The sequence below is a fragment of the Pinus tabuliformis genome, chromosome 4_2 (genome assembly GCF_031772625.1).
Source record: "Pinus tabuliformis cultivar Carrire ecotype Pingquan chromosome 4_2, CPIR1, whole genome shotgun sequence".
Taxonomy (NCBI): Eukaryota; Viridiplantae; Streptophyta; class Pinopsida; order Pinales; family Pinaceae; genus Pinus; species Pinus tabuliformis.
Genome location: NC_142304.1, coordinates 748526310 through 748539607, shown reverse-complemented (window position 1 = coordinate 748539607; position 13298 = coordinate 748526310).

The window sequence follows — 13298 nt, the reverse complement described above, 5'->3', positions numbered from 1 at the left end:
TCAGATCTTAAGGCTGGATGGTGAACAATCGGGGTTAAGGAGCAATTAAGGGTTCCTCAAAATGGATAATGAAGGAAATGGTATGGGTCAATCAAAACTAGGGAGAAGTGAAGAATTCCCTCATCTAGATATCATAAGAAAAAATTAAAATGATTAAATGTTCAAGACAGAGTGTACTTAAACAAATTTTGTAATATAATTCCAGTTAATATATAAAAATTTAGATAACATGCAATTTTGTGAAACACTTAAGAAAATAATAATTTGACAAAAAAGAGTACTTCACTGAAGTGGCCCAACACATGAATCCTGTAATGAAATCTCTTTATTACTCATTCCAGTCTGCTGACTTGAAAAAATGGTACAAATAACGCTCAAGTTTCATATCAATACAACTATAATAATGTCAAGAAATCCACCCTCTATACTTTGAATTATGAAGTATTTATACAAAAATAGTTACAAAATATCCCAAACTATCTTGGGAATTAATCTAGGAAAAAGAAATATCTTCATGCAAGAAGATAGAGATAGATATTAAACTACTGCAATCTGTCCCTATTTATTAGGCTCCGTTGTCTAATTCTTTGATCTTTTGTTGTTTATTCTCCTTTTCTGTTGGTCTTCCACGTTGGTTGTCTTTTTACTTGGCTTTTTAATTGATACTCTTTTATCTTATTGACCTGTTCTTTTTCTTTTACTTCTCTATTTTTACTTTTACTTTGCATTTTTACAGTAAGTCATTTAACTTTTCCCATGTCTCTACATCTGGTAATTTGATATTTAACATTTTCCTGTAGATTTCATCTACTTCTGTGTACTTTGCAAGGGTGAGTCTGTTCACAAAATGGTGTTTTAGCTCATGTTGGAGGTAAAATAGGTTCTCAAATGTTTGGTATAGAACCTTTCTAGTAGGCATCCCTTTCATAGAATAATTATTTGCCTAATATCTTGCCACTTCTCTAATTCTCCTGCTGTAGTATTATTGTGGCATTAATCTATCATTTATCACCAAGGGATTTGGTAGACCTTTCTGCCTTAAAGCATCAAGCATAACCATGAACCTACCTATAGCCAGCTCCATGGTTTGGCATTTGTCCTCAAGTTTCATCATTAAGTTTCTCTTGGTGAGAACTTTCTTCACCTCTAATATAGTTCCTACAATTCATACTTATTTTTGGAGTTAAGGAACTAGATTATTCTGGTGACTTCTTCAGGCATGTCTCCAATGTTGGCCTTAACGCTTTGAATTTCTTATGTAGCCTCTTTGATTAAATCATTTTGTATAAAGATGACTTGTATAGATGACCAAATATCATTGGCAGATTCAATGATATTGGCCCATAGTTGTTATTTAGCTTGGACAAGTGGCTCCTTCAATGTTAGCTCTTTCTCTAAGTTCTTTATCCTCTCATTCATCTTGGTTGACTTCTGAATTTCATCTTTGTGTGTAATTTGAGCTAACTGTTTCTCATCCTCTAGAATCCTTATCTGTTCTTTTAGTCTATTTATCTCATAGGTCTGAATGGACATTTCCTCCATTGCTTTGACCAGTTTTCTTGCCTCATCACTTGGTTGAGCTGCTACTGTTGTTGAACCTGTTGCGGATGTAGATGTTGTTGCAACTAGGAGTGTTGTAGCCAGTCGAGTTGTGGGGGGCAATGAAGCTGCCAAGGTTGATGGAATTGTTGTAGTCACTCTGGGAATGGCAATGGCAGTGGCTGTCTCAAGGCTCGCCTGGTTCAATTGTATTAATTTGTCCAACTCCTTCTCCATTTCTTTTAATTGATCATTTAATTAGAGAATGAGATCCATCATCTCCGCTTGGTAGAGTTCAGCCTTCAAGGACCTCCTTGGTTTGTGGATGCTCTGAATGAGGCAACTTTAGTTGCTTCTTCAAAGCAACAATATCTTCATTCGTCTTATTTATTACTTTCTATGCAGCATTTACATCACTTAGACTATATCCCAGATCAACCACCAAGTCTTCCAGTGACTTGATTCTGTTGTCATTGGCGTGTGAGGATGATTTTTCTAGCTTTTACTATGATGTAATATTATTAGTGAACTTTGGAATTTATGCAAAAACATAGCTTTATTTGTCATTATGGAGTAAATCATCTCACCTGCCTATTTTTGGAACTCAATTTGGTTTATGGGTTGAACATCCCTAGCCAAAACCTGAAAATCTATTTTTTGGTAGTCCGGTGATGATCTAGGTTACTAGACTGTAGGTTGCATGAATGTTATTTGCATTTTACCTATTTTAATTTCAAAGCCTGACATTAATCTCTTTTGGTTTAGAGTTGTCTGCTTGAAGTACTCGGTATAAGTCTCAGCCTTCGGTGTCTCATTCCTCAACTTAATTTCCTTGTATTTGTCTTTCATATCCTTCTCCTTATCCACAGGCCTAGTGGATGAAGAGACTTAAATGCTGAGTTGTTTCTCATTAAGTTGAGTGTTTGGAGTAGAAGTCTATTGAGTTTCACTTGAAGCTGTTGGGCCTTCTCTTTCCAACCATTATGTGAGTGTCAGTGATTTCCACTCTTCCAATGGTGTCTTCTTTATTTATTTACAGGATTAAGCTTAGGCCTCTTCCTATAACTGATCTCAAATATTTCATCCGTAGTGTCCATTGCTAAGCTAGAACCTTCTTCCCTAGTTCTTTTTTCATTTCTCTCTTCATTGGCTGGAGTCTGCAAAATAGGAAGAATATTCATCTATTCTTTTAGGGTTGGAACCTATAGAAAGGAACTAGTATCAATATGATTTTCCACATCTATGAAAGTATTTCCCACATCTACTACAATATTCTCCACATCTATCAAAGTGTTTTCCAACCATTCTAACTGGTTGACAAACCTCTCAATGTCTGGCCTAGGATCATGTATGAAAGGAATCAATTTGAATTTGAGCCTTAGTTTATTTATGACTCCATGAGGGTCATATTGCCACATAAAACTCATCTCTTGTAAAATTTTATCTGCCTCTTGTCCATCTTCCCTATTATTAAAAACAAAGGGGCCTAATTGATTTTTCATTTTAAATTGAGTCTTCTTCTTGGCTGAAAGGAAATTAACCTCATCAGAGTATATGATTTGCCTAAAATACTCTAATGAAAATATCCCCATGGGGAGGTATTTGGGAAGCTTGTAGGGAGTGAGTTGGCATCCATATATTCTGATTTTTGTGCGGTCTTGGTGTAGATATCAGTCTCCCACTATACTATTCTTTGCCATATGTAAAACTATTTTAATCTCCTGACTGATCTTGGGATGATAGCTACTTGTTAACATGTTTATAACCGAATGAAGAAATGAATCAATGAAGTCTTTGTAAGTAAATATAGTGGAATACATTTGGACCAATGGTGTCCAAAAGATGAAAGATCTTGGATTTCCCTTGGTGTCTAACTTTTGGATGTTGACAGGAAACTTATCTAACTGAAAGTACAAGAACATGTGAAATAACATTGATGAATACTTGAAGACTCTCTCATTTGTTAATCTGATAAACTATTCATGGATTCTATTTTCCAAGAATTCAGCATAGTTGTAGGTTGTAGCAGGAGGCTTTCCTGGGAAAGATATAGAAAGGAAAGCAAGGGCAACCTCATCCACATGTTCATCTATGGTGTACCCTAGAATGAAAGAGAGCATGGTAATAATTTTTCTGCCTCTTTGAGAGAAAATAGTGGCAGCATATGGAGGACTATCTGTTGGAGTGTGAGACTCTTTAATGATGAAAGTTTGAATGATCTGAGATTTCTTGGAAATGTCTAGCTTGGTGTAGAGTTCAAGTAAGCCTTCAATGGAAAGTGGGGTCTCATTTGGACTTGACTAGATTTGCAGCATTTGATTTATAGATTCTTCTAATGGTGAACAAAACCTACTGATCAAGGGTGACTATGGCTCTCTGACTTGGAGTATAGCATGCTTAAAAGAAGTGGATGATTTATGGGAATGAGTGTGCCTACGGGAACAAGTAATTGGGAAAATTTGACACCCAAAGGTGAATGTCATCATTCTTGTTCAAAAACTTGTCTTTACTCCGGCAGTGGAGTTTCAGTAGGTAGCTAGGGGAAACAATATCCTTGATTTGAAATTATCTGCTGGCTAATGGAAGGTGGTCAATATCAAAGTGAGGGGTTTGCAAAGGTCTCACATCCATAGAGGTTTGGGAAGGCATAATCTGGTTTATTCAATTGAACTGCTCTTTTTTGTGGCTTTGGGAGTAAGGTTTAGAAGTCTGGAATAGTGGGAGGGTAATTTGAATCTGTAAAAAAGGGGTTTGGATGCACAGTAGGTTTCTCTTCAATTTAGCAAGGTTTTTTAATTAATTTACTTAATTAATCTTTTAATAATCATTGTGCACAGATTGAATCATAGGGTCATTTTGGTTCTTTCAAAGAATACCTGGAGAAATATGATTTGGTGCGCAGACGGGGTTCTGTGGTGGCAGTAGAGGCTTCTAAGGCTTCAATTGTCAATCTGATGCTTCAATTTGGTGTCTATAGCATCTTCGGGTGGCAGAGTTGGTTAAATTTGTCGTGAAAATGTTCAAGCTATAGAATTGGTTTACCAGAGGTTTACAGTGAAAATGAGTGAAAAGAGAAAAAGAGGGATTTTTCAGCCTTTTAACCAATAACGGTTACATTTTGGCAAGATTTATTTAATGAATAGTGGGTAGTTTTGGTTTAGGCAAGGAGGTGGTTTTCGGTGATATCACACTGCTTTTGGATGGAGGGTGGTATTTTTCATGAGCACGTGATATAACCTGGTGCCGACATGTAGGCAAACATCACTTGGGCAAAACCACGAACCTCACGTGCTCTCCGGCCGTTAAATTTCGGATGATGAATCCATGCGATATGGTTGTGCGCTGGTGGATCTAGGGGTGGGAGATCAGAGGGATATCACACAGTGAAGTTGCATGGATGCAATTTGGAAGGTGGTTGGCTGGGCCCGAGGGTTTATTTACAATGAACTGTAATTAATTAAAAGGTAATGATGGGATTTTAAACGTAAGGAATGGATAAATAAATGTGGGTACCATGAGTTATATGGTGGGGGTTTTCACTATACACCATGGGTTGATGGGTTAAAAAGGGTGCCAATAAATTATATATGTGGGGGATTTATAAAGTGGGATCTTAGGAAATAACTTAGGATAAAATGGGTTTTGTGGATTTTTAAAGGGAAACGGGGAAATTAATAAGGGGGGAAGTAGTATTTGTAATGGGAATGTGTTTCACACTAGGGAAAGGGATTTTGGGAAGGGGGATGATTTTTTGAAGGGTAAGGTATAGGGAAATGTGTGAAACCAAGGGGAAAGATGTCAAAATGAAGGGAAAAGGATTTTTATAAGTTATGAAGGGACAATGAGGGGAAATTAGAAAATAAGTATGTGAGGGTGTAGTGAAATGAGGGGAAATTAGTAAATAAGCTTTAGTGAATGTCACTTCTCTTTCACAATTCCTCCTGCACATGAAACATAGGATTAAGCATGGTGAATGTGCTTTTGACTTAGAAACCTTATGCACTTGAAAAAATTCTTCTACCTACCCTTTATTTCACCTAGAATTTTCTCTTCATTTACTGGGTGCATCTGAGCTTGCTGACCTTTTATTTCTTTCTCTTTTGATAAGCAAACTATCTAATTCTTACCTTATAACTTCCAATGGCTCAGATTAAACTGTTGAGCTCATTTTTATTCTCTACCTAACTATTGATCGGCTAAGATTAAACAGTTTGGCTAGATATTTATTCCCTATCTATCAACATGAAGTTTAAAGCATGAATGGGTCAAGATTAAACTATTTGACCATCATGGATTGTGGCATTTTTGACAAGCTAGACACAATATTATTTTGCAAAGTAAAGTACAAAGTAGTGTCATTTGAATTTTCACACTTTCATGATATGTTTTTATCTCTTTTTCGGGGTTCATATTTTTCACGTTTTTATCTTTTTCTTTCTTTTTGTCTTTTGATTATTCTTTTAGGACATAGCCTCTTTACATTTTTTAATTTTAATATGGGAAAACATTTTGTAGAAAGAAAAGGTATGTACAATATTACAAGACTAACCATAGTCAATTGAAAATTATGAATCCTATTATTGTACGATCCTAACAGTGGCTCCACATGGGGATGGATTTTCCTGGTGAAATGTCAAGAACTTTTATATCAGTAGCCTTGGAAAAATTGACTGTGGTTGGCTTGTAACTACTCTTCTGTGATCTTTTTATTCATACTTATGATGGTGGACCTTTCAAAGCTCAGGGCCTTCTCTTTGGGATTCAACCTCAAAATATTACTATCGAATCCAATCTAAACTCTGCGATGTTATATACAATGAGAAAATTAAAATCAACTACTGTTAATCTATGGATGAGTAATGTTTCAACATTCTATCATTGATTGGTCCTCCATGCAGATTTGTTCCATCTAACTGTCTCAAGAAAAATGCATTGTTACCTCTATAACCATAAATGATATAAGGGCCTTGCCATAGGAAATCAAATTTTCCATATTTACCCTTTTCTTCTCTTCTAGAATCCCATTTGAGTACTTTGTCACCTATGTAAAAATAATCAGCTTTGGTTTTGTTATCAAAAATCTTTTTGATCTTATCCTAGATCACTTGTGATTTGAGATAGACTTCTTCTCTCGTTTGCTTCAAGTGTATTGTATGATTTATCCTCCTTTGGATATCATTTGGTTCTACTTGCAACTCTTGAATGATTTTCATCAGTGGTACTCCTATAGAGGATGGAAAACCAACATCCATTCCATATACTGGATAGTAAGGAGATGTACCAATGGAATTTTTGGTAGTTAGTCTGTCTACCCATAAGGAATTAACCAACATTTTATTCTAGGTCTTCTTGTTGTCTTCTAGCAGTTTCTTGATGATATTAACAAGGATTTTGTTTGACGATTCTACAAGTCCATTAACTTGAGGATAATAGGCAATGGAATGCCCAAGGGTAATGTGATATCTGTTACAAATTTCTACCATTTTCCTTGATTTGAAAGAAGTTGTATTATAAGTAATCAGCTTTTGGGGCATCCAAATATTCAAAGGATATTGTTTCCAAGGTATGAGATAACGAAGGAGTTTGTGGTCTATCTAGAAGGGATGACTTCTATCCATTTAGTGAAGTAATATGTGGATGTCAAAATCCATTTATGTTGAGCTGAGGAGGATGGGTGAATTTCCCCAATGAAGTCCAACCCCCATTGTTGAAAAGGCATTTCTATGGAGATGGGTTTGAGAGGTAATGGTAAGAGCTTCATTTTTCCCTCAAATATTTGGAACTTGTGATAGGAGGTCACATATTTCTTGACATCTGTAAAAAGGGTGGTCTAGTAAAAACTTTCCCTTAAAATCTTATCAACAGTTATCTTCAAATATAGTTGTCCTCCACAATCTTTATTAGGCCCCTATAATCGTAGTGATTCCCCCATTACTATTGTCATTGTATCCCTTATTTTTATTATTGTGCCCTTATTATCCCCATATTGTTATTAGTATGCCCCATAGAAACCAACTATTTTTATTTTTGTGCCCTTATGTTATTACTGTTATGTCGGCTTGATTATATTGTGACCCCTTAGACTCCTATATATAGAAGGGAGGTTTAGTCATTTATATGATCCAAAAATTGTTCATTAGTGTAATGTAAAGGAGGTTTCCCCCTCAAAGAGGCTAAAGTCTAAGACATTGATCTATGTTTTCTATATTTTTGTCAGTTGGTTTCCTAACATTTGGTATCGGAGATTTCGATTCTAGGGTTTCGCTACTCCAAACATATCGTCATGGAATGTTTGCTATAAATTTTTTTCTGTGACATTTCAGATGCTACAAGAACAACCCATTTGAGCTGAAATAGTTCTGAACTTTGGGTTTGAATTTCAGAGGTTGTCTCACTATATTTGTGGAGATATGATCTCAGGACTTTAGGGTTTTGCAGACTCCCGAATTACATTCCCAACAGGTGACTTGAGGAAAGTCATCATAGCTTTTGTTTCGAGAATCAGATTACAATTTCATAAGAAATTTTAGAAAGAGAACGGTCTATAGTTTCCTGTGTATCACTTTCAGGTACTAATGTTAAAACAGTGACATGTGGCACATCGAACAAGTTCTCTCTACTGAACTAGTTTATAATAAGGCCATTGTGGGATATTTGACATAACTCTTCCTTGGAGAATCCAATATTGATCAAACTTGTGGGGTTAGAAAGAGGACTCAAGGGCTACCACAAGATGAGACTTCAGATATTCAAGATCCATATTTAAAAAGAAATAATAGATTCAATATCAAGCTCTTACAATGTGAAAAACAAAAGGTGTGTAGTTGTTTTAAAATTTTGCAAAAGAGTGGTTTGAAAAATTAGTTTGATGGAATTCAAAGGGAATAGTGAAGAATTATTAGCATTAATTAATGCCCCGAAGAAAGAAAATGGAAACACCTAGTAAGCAACTCAAAAGATCTAGCATGACTCATGAAGAAGAGGAAGAAATGCAACATGATATATCAAAATTACAAGACCAAGTATAACAAATTTCACTCTCACTAAAGGTAAATGAAGCCAAGATGAATGGCATGGAAGCTAATATGAATGGCATGAAAGTCAATATGGAAGCTAATATGGATGGCGTGGAAGCTAAGATGAATGGCATGGATGCTAAGATGAATGGCATGGATGATAAGATGGAAGAATTGAAGATAAATTTGAATAAGTTGCTACAAGAAATGGTAACTAATGGTGAAATGGTAGTAAAGTAAACTCATGATGAGAAAAGAAGAAATGATAATCATGATTTCATAGACTCTAATGTTGGACTGAAGACCCACCATGTTCCAAAATATGAGGAAATTTGGTGGCAAGGATCCAAGAACAAGGATACTACAGATGGAGCAATTTTTCAATCTCCATAATGTGCAAAACACAGAATAGGTATGTATCGCAACTTTAAATTTGGAACCAAATGATTTTGTATGGTATCGATGGCTTTGATCTCATAAAAAAATCATCACTTAGGCAATTTTTATGAAATAAATGATAGCACATTATGAGGATACAAAAACCAACACCTTTTTTAGCCAATTGATAAATCTAAAAAAAAAGAGTTCAATGATGGAGTACATTGAGGACTTCCAAAAATTGAACATAAGGGTAAAATATATTCTAGAGGAGCATAGGATTGATGTGTTCATAGGGACTTTAAAGGATAATATCCAACATGAGGTTCACCTTTAGGAACCTGATTCATTGGATAAGGCATTCAGGTTAGCAAGAAAAATGGAAAACAAGATTATTGAAACCAGGAATCCTACCACTCATAACTATAAATATGGAAGTGTTGTTGCCTCTAGCCTTCCACAACCTATAAGGTTGACACCACAACAATTGGAAGAAGAAAGAGAAAAAGGGCTTTCTTATAGTTGTGAAAGAAAATACACTAAAGGTCATAAGTGTGTTGAGAAGAAATTATTCTACATAGATTGTGAAGAGGAGGAAGAAAAGGAACAAGAAATGTCAAAAGAAGAGGACAATACTCTAGGATTAAACCCTAGATAAAGAAGAAATGAATCCAACCATATCTTGTAATGCATTGGCTAGAATTACCACTCAAATTATCAAGATAGAAGGACATATCAAGAAGAAAAAGGTAATAGTGTTGATTGATTCGGGAAGTACCCATAACTTTATTCATTTTAAGATACCAAAGGAATTGAATTGCTTCCTATATCCAGCACCAGAGTGTCAAGTGATGGTTGCAAGTGGAGGAACCATAAATTACTCTGGCAAGTGCTATAATATCAAGTTATCCATGGGATAATATGTATTGAATAGCCCAATGCTTTCCATTCCAATGGGTGGTGTTGTACTAGGAGTCCAATGGCTACAATCCTTGGGTACAATAGCTTTTAATTTTCAAGAAATTTTCATGAAATTTGTGTGGAAGGAAAGGAAGTTGAATTAAGGGGTATTGTAGGGAATCCGGGAAAAATAATCCTCTCTAACGGTATGACAAATCTTCTAATGAATGAACAATGAGGTGTAATTGCACAATTATGTTTACTAGAGGTTCCCACATTGAAATCATCTATTTCTCCAGATCTCAAAAAAGTCTTGGACAATCATTCCAAGGTATTTAAGACTCCCAAAGGTCTCCCACCTATTCATGATCATGATCATGCTATTCATTTGATTCCAGGAAGTGTTCCTCAAAACATCAGGCTGTATAGATATCCCTATGCCCAAAAGAGTGAAATTGAATGTATGGTTGCAAAAATGCTAGAGGCTGGTATAATTCAACCTATTCAAAGTTATTTCTTTCCTCCAGTAGTATTGGTGCACAAGAAGGATGGATCATGGCACATGTGTCTAGATTATAGGGAGCTCAACAAGCTCACTATTAAAGATAAATTTCACATTCATGTCATTGATGAATTATTGGATGAATTGCATGGATCAATTTACTTCACCAAGTTGGATCTTTGTTTAGGATATCATCAAATTAGAATGAAGACTGAAGACATTCCAAAAACGACTTTTAGAACTCATCAGGGTCATTATGAATTTTTGGTCATGCCTTTTGGCCATACCAATGGACCTTCTACATTTCAAGGTTTGATGAATTCCATTTTCAAACCCTTTCTTAGAAAATTTGTGTTAGTATTTTTTCATGATATACTAATCTACAACAAGTCTTGGAAGGATCATGTTGAACATGTTCACAGGGTACTCAAACTATTGAAGGGGAAGCAATTATATGCAAAAAGTTCCAAATGTTTATTTGGAGTACAAGAGGTTGAATATCTAGGTCATATTGTATCTCATGAATGTCTTAAGGAGGACCCTAGCAAAATTGAAGCCATTAAGGAATGGAAAATCCCCACATCCATAAAGCATCTGCGAGGATTTATTGGGTTGACAGGGTATTATCACAAGTTTATTAAGAATTATGGGAGAATAGAAGCACCTCTAATAACATTATTGAAGAAAGATGCATTTTCATCGACTCCAAAAGCAACAAAGGCCTTCAAACATCTTAAAGAGGCAATCTGCCAAGCACCGGTCTTAGCTATGTCAGACTTCACAAAAACCTTTATTGTGGAATGTGATGCTTTAGGAAATGGAATTGGTGTTGTTTTAATGCAAAATGAAAGACCCATTTCTTTCAAAATTCGTCAAATCAAGGGAAAGTATTTACACAAAGCTATTTAAGAGAAGGAAATGTTGCGAATACTACATGCACTTAAGAAATGGTTACCCTACCTAATGGGAAGACACTTCAAGGTAAAAACGGATCATGATAGTATTAAATACTTTTTAGAACAAAGATTATCCTCTAAAGAGAAACAAAGATGGGTCACAAAGATGTTGGGTTATGTCTTTGAAATCATCCACAAAAAAGGGAAGCAAAATTTTGTGGCAAAAGCACTCTCAAGAAAGGATGAAGATGTGGAAGCATTGTTGTGTGCCATTTCTATTACACGACTAGATTGGATAAACAAAGGAAGGGAGGAATGGAAGAATGGTGAAGAAGTGTGGGAACTCATTCAAAAGTTACAACAAGATCCCAGTAGATCTGATACATTTAGCTAGAAAAATGATTAGTTATGGTACAAAGATAACATATACCTATGTAAGAATTCCCAAATAAAAAAAAACATTCTTATGGAATTACACACTTCTCCCTTAGGAGGGCACTCTGGATTTTTAAAAACTTACCACAGGGTTAAGAAGGAATTTTTTGGGATGGCCTTAAATCGGATATTCAAAATTTTGTGGCGGAATGTTTGGTTTAACAAAAAAATAAAGTTGAAACAATTAATACCCCAGGTCTATTACATCCTTTATCCATTCCAAGCCAACATTGGGAGGAGGTTTCAATGGATTTTATCACAGGTTTGCCCAAGGCTGAGGGAAATAGTATCATCATGGTGGTAGTTGATAGAATTACCAGGTATCCACACTTTTGTGCATTATCACATCCATTTAAATCCACTACAGTTTCTACTACATTTATGGAAAAAACGCAAAAGCTACATGGAAACCCAAAGATTATTGTAATCAACAGGGATCCCATTTTCTCTGGAAATTTTTGGAGAGAATTATTTTCTTGTCTCGGTACTCAGTTAGCTCATAACTCATTTTATAGTCCTCAATCTGAAGGGAAAACTGAAATAGTAAACAAATGTTTGGAAGGATATCTTCGTTGCTTTCTATCTGATAAACAAACACAATGGGTCAAATGGTTACCTTTGGCTGAATGGTGGTATAACACTTCCTTCCATACTGCAATAAAAATGACCCCATTTATGGCACTTTATGGATATCATCCACCATCCATCACATCATATTTAACACAAAATTCCAAGGTTCAATAGTGGAACATGACATCGATCATCAACAACAAGTTCTCCAACTCTTAAAGGATAACCTCACGTTGGCATATAATAGAATGAAACAACAACAATATCAACATCACAACGAAAGAAGTTTTGATGTTAGGTATCCCTATAGCTACAACCATATAAACAAATGTCCCTCAAGCAAGCTAAGAAAGATAATAAATTATCACCAAATTATTATGGTTTGTACGAGGTGTTGTAAAAGATTGGTACTATGGCATACAAATTGGAGCTTCCTGTAGCTTCCCGAGTGCACCCAGTTTTCCATGTTTCATGTTTAAAGAAGTCCATAGTTGACAAGCTCCTAGTTCAAACAATATTGCTAGAACTTGATGAGGAAGGAAAAATTATTGGAACTGGAAGTAGTCACAGTAACAAGAACTCGATAACTACGAAATCGATCAATTTCGGAGTATCTCATCAAGTGGAAGAACTATCTGCTAATATTCCACATGGGGGGATGAGAATTTTATACAGAAGAATCTAGAACTACTAAAGCATTCAGGACAATGCCTTTTGAAAGGAGAGGGGCTTGTTAGGCCCCTATAATACTAGTGATTCCCCCGTTACTATTGTTATTGTATCCCTTATTGTTATTATTGTTCCCCTATTGTCCCCATATTGTTATTAGTATGCCCCATAGAAACCCACTATTGGTATTGTTGTGCCCTTATGTTATTACTATTATGGTGACTTGATTATATTATGACCCCTTAGACTCCTATATAGATAAGGGAGTTTTAGTCATTTGTATCATCCAATAATTATTCATTTGTGTAATGTAAAGGAGCTTTCCGCCTCGAAGAGGCTGAATTCTAAGGCATTGATCTATCTTTTTTTATCTTTTTGTGAGTTGGTTTCCTA